Here is a 4,590-nt window from a genome sequence, read left to right on the forward strand (position 1 = left end):
AATCTTTGAATGTTAAATAAACTCTGCATTCCTGGTATAAGCCTCACTTAGTCATAGTGTATTATTCTCTTTATATGTTGCTCTACTTTATTTGCTAATATATTGTTAAGGATCTTTGTATATATGTTTATGTGGAATACCAACCTCTATTTTTCTGTTTTCTTTTTTTAATTACATATATTTGTCAAGATTTAGTGACAAGGTTATTCTGGCCTAATGAAACAAGTTAGAAAACATTTCCTCCATCTTTATTTTCTTAAAACTTCGTGTAAGATTGGTATTATTTCTTCTCTAAATATTTGATATGATTCACCAGAGAAACCATTTGGACCTAAAGATTTTTATTCACGAAGGTTTGCTTTTTTCAAAGTAATTACAACCTATTTAATAGATATAGTACTATTAAGATTTTCTATTTCTTCTTGTGTCTATTTTAGTTTCATATTTTAAGGAGTTTGTCCATTTTATCTAAGTTTTTAACTTTTTGCCATAAATTTGATCAGAATGTCTGTAGTAGATGGTTTTCTATTCCCTCATTCTCAGTTTTGATTACTTTGTTGTCTCTTTTTATTTATCATTCTAGCCAGTGATTCATCAACTTGTTGATGTTTACAAGCAATCATCATTTGGTTTCATCTGATTTTCTCTACTTCTTTTACTTCTTCCTATTTATGTTCTATTATTTATTATTTCTTTGGTTTAATTTCTCTTCCTGTTTTAGCTTTTTAAGGCAGAGAATTTGATCAATAATTTAACTTTTTTTGTTCTAATATAAACATTTAAGCTTTACGTTTCCTGCTCAACACTTCTTTGCTGCATCACACAAATTTTGATATGTTGCATTTTCATTTTTAAGTTTAATTTGAACTTTTATCTAATTATACTTTACATTTGTGGTTTAACCAATGTTTTATGTAGAATTGCATTGTTTAATTTCCAAGAATTTGGGACTTCGCTAGATACTTTATTGGTTCTAATTTCTAATTTAATTCCATTGCCATCAGAAAACATATTCTGTAATATTTCAATCTTTTGAAATTTATCGAGACTTACTTTATGGCCCAGGATATTGTGTATCTTTGTGAATAATTCATGTATATTTGAAAAAGATATGCTGTTGTTGAATGTAGTGCCCCATAACTATCAATTAGGTCAAGGTGCTTGATAGTGTTATTTAGATCTTCTACATTCTGACTCTTTGTCTCATTTTAATCTCAAATAATGAGAGAGAAGTGTAAAAATCTTTCACCACAATTATGGATTTGTCTACTTCTCTCTGTAGTCCTGTCAGTGTTTGCTTCATCCTTTTTGAAGCTCTGATATTAAATTCTTACATGTTTATAATTGCTATGTGTATTTGATGAATTTACCCTTTTATAATTTTACAATTATAAAATAATTTACAATTACCTTTATCTCTCATAATACTTTATCTCTTATAATACTTGCCTTGAAGTTCACTTTGATATTAAAATAGTCACTCTAGCTTTCACATGCTTTTCATTTTCTTGGTGTGTTAGGTCATTCTTGCATTGCTGTAAACAAATATCTGAGGCTGGGTAATTTATAAGAAAAGAGGTTTAATTGGCTCATGGTTCTGCAAGCTGTACAGAAAGCACAGCAACAGCATCTGTTTCTGGTGAGGCCTCAGGAAGTTTACAGTCATGATGGAAACTGAAGGGGGAGTAGGCATCTCACATGGCAAGAGCCGGAGCAAGAGAGAGAGGGGAAGGGAGATGCGCTACACTTTTAAACATCCAGATCTCATGAGAACTCACTCACTATCGTAAGGAAAGCACAAAGCCACAAGAAATCTGCCCTCATAGTTTAAACACAATCCACCAGGCCCCACCTCCAACATTAAGGATTACATTTCAACATGAGATTTAGAGAGAACAACATCCAAACTATATCACCTGGTTAATTTTTCTATCCTGCTACTTTCAAATATCTCTTTATTTTTCAAACATGTCTCTTAAGAGAAAGGCACTGGACCAATATATTCAAAGTGCTAAAAACAACACTGTCAGTCATCCTGTATTCAATAAACTGTCCTTCGAATGTGAGGAAGAAATTAAGACATTTGCAGACAAAGAAAATCTGATAGAGTTCATTACCAGCAGATCTGCTCTGCAAGAAGTGCTTAAGGGAGCCCCTGCAAGGTGAAACAAAACAGCACTAGATAGGAATTCAAAGCTGTATGAAAAAAAAAAAAGAGCTTAATAAAGCTACATGGGCAGTTAATAAAAGCTAGCGTAAGTTAGTAACAACACTTTGTAACTCCACTTTTTGTTCTCTACATGATTAAAGGGACTAATACACTTAAAAATTATGAGTCTAAAAGCTAGTTTTATTGTAACTTTGGTTTGTAACTCCACATTTTGTTTTGTACATAATTTAAAAGACTAATTTAGGCTGGGCGAGGTGGCTCATTTTTAAGCGCCTGTAATCCTAGCACTTTGGGAGGCTGAGGCGGGTGGATCACTTGAGGTCAGGAGTTGGAGACCAGCCTGGCCAACATGGTGAAACCCTGTCTCTACTAAAAATACAAAAATTAGCCGGGCATTGTGGCATGCACCTGTCATTCCAGTTACTAGGGAGGCTGAGGCAGGAGAATTGCTTGAACCTGGGAGGCGGAGGCTGCAGTGAGCCAAGATGACACCACTGAACTCCAGCCAGGGTGACAGAGTAAGACTCCGTTAAAAAAAAAAAGAAGAAGACTAATTTATTTAAAGAATTATTAGTTTAGAAAAGGAAAGAGGAAGGGATGGAGCAAGGCGGCTGAATATAAGCCTATACCCCTCCCCATCCCTTGGCAACAGCCACATGGCATGGAGAATCTGTGTGCTTGAGGGAGGGCACAGCAGGTGTGAGGCTTTACATTGAACTCAGTGCTGCCCTGTCACAGCAGAAAGCAGAACCAGGTGAAACTCAGCTGACATCTGTCCCTGGAGGGAGCATTTGAACTGGTCCTAGCCAGAAGGGAATTGCCTATCCCAGGGGCCAGAACAAGATGGAGTGCTCTAGGGCTCTAAGTAAACTTGAGGGGCAGATTGGGCCACAAGGATTGCAATTCCTAGTCAAATCTTGGTGCTAGGCTACGCTCAGAGCCAGTGGACTTGGGTGCACGTGACCTAGGTCAGAGTGGCTAAGAGAGTGTTTGTGCCACCCTGCCCACACACCCTGGAAGCAGCCACACAATGTGGAGAGTCCATTTCTTTGGCATAGGGAGAGTGCAGTGATTGAGAGACTGTACATTGAACTCAGCGCTGCCCTGTCAAAGTGGAGACCTGGCAGGATGCATCACCTACAGACTAAAGAGACCCTGGGCCCTGAATAACCAACAGTGATATCCACGTAATATGCTGCAGTTTGGGCTCTGAGACATGTTGGCTTTGGATGTGATCCAGCACATCCCCAGCTGTGGTGGTTATGGTGAAAGACTCCCTTCTGTTTGAGAAAAGCAAGAGGAAAAGAAAATGGGGCTTTGTCTTCCACCTTAGGTCCCAATTTAGCCACAGTAGGTCAGAGCACCAAGCAGGATCTTGGGGTCCCTGAATCCAGGCCTAGGCTCTTGGTCAGTATTTCTGAGTCTGTCCTGGGCTGGAGGGAAATCCACTAACTTGAAGAATGAGCTCTAGGCCTGGCAGCATTCATCGCAAGCTGACTGAAGAGCTCTTAATCTTTAAGTGAACATCAGTGGAGGCCTGGCAGAGCTCCCTGTGGAACCGTGATGGTGGTGGTCACAAAGAGAGGCTCCTCTGCCTGGGGAAAGGGCAGAGAAGAATGGGAAGAACTTTGTCTTGTGGTTCGAGTACCAGCTTAGCTTCAGTAGAATGGGACACCAGGTAAATTTCTAAGGTTTTTTACTTCAATCCCTGGCTCCCAGATATCATCTGTGGACCCTCCCAGGGCCTAGGGTAACTCGCCACTCTGAAGGTGGAAACACAAACCTCTAGCAGGTATTTGGACCTGAGAAGATTCTGTATTGGGCCCTGGAGCCCGCTGCTTGGGCCTGCTCCCGCACTGTGGAGTATATTTTCATTTTCAATACATCTTTGCTTTTGCTGCTTCATTCCAAAAAAGGGGGGTGGGAGGGGCAAAGGACTTGAATGGACATTTCTCCAAAGAAGATACACAAATGGCCAATAAACACGTGAAAAGATGTTTGACATCATTAATCAGTGGGAAAATGCAAATCAAAATTATAATGATTAAAACCCTCAACAAAATCAGCATAGAAGGGACTACCTTAAGGTCATAAAAGCCATCTATGACAAACCCACAGCCAGCATTATACTAAACGGGGAAAAGTTGAAAGGATTTCCTCTGAGAACTATAACAAGTCAAAGATGCCCACTTTCACCACTTCTATTCAACATGGTACTAGAAGTTCAAGCCAGAGCAATCAAAGAGAAAAAAATAAGGGGCATCCAAATTGGCAAAGAGGAAGTCAAACTGTCACTGTTTGCTGATGATCGTATACATAGAAAACAGTATGGCAATTCCTCAAGGATCTAGAACTAGATGTACCATATGACCCAGCCATCCCATTACTGGGTATATACCCAAAGGATTATAAATCATGCT

The sequence above is a fragment of the Mandrillus leucophaeus genome, unplaced genomic scaffold, assembly GCF_000951045.1.
Source record: "Mandrillus leucophaeus isolate KB7577 unplaced genomic scaffold, Mleu.le_1.0 Scaffold49, whole genome shotgun sequence".
NCBI classification, from domain to species: Eukaryota; Metazoa; Chordata; class Mammalia; order Primates; family Cercopithecidae; genus Mandrillus; species Mandrillus leucophaeus.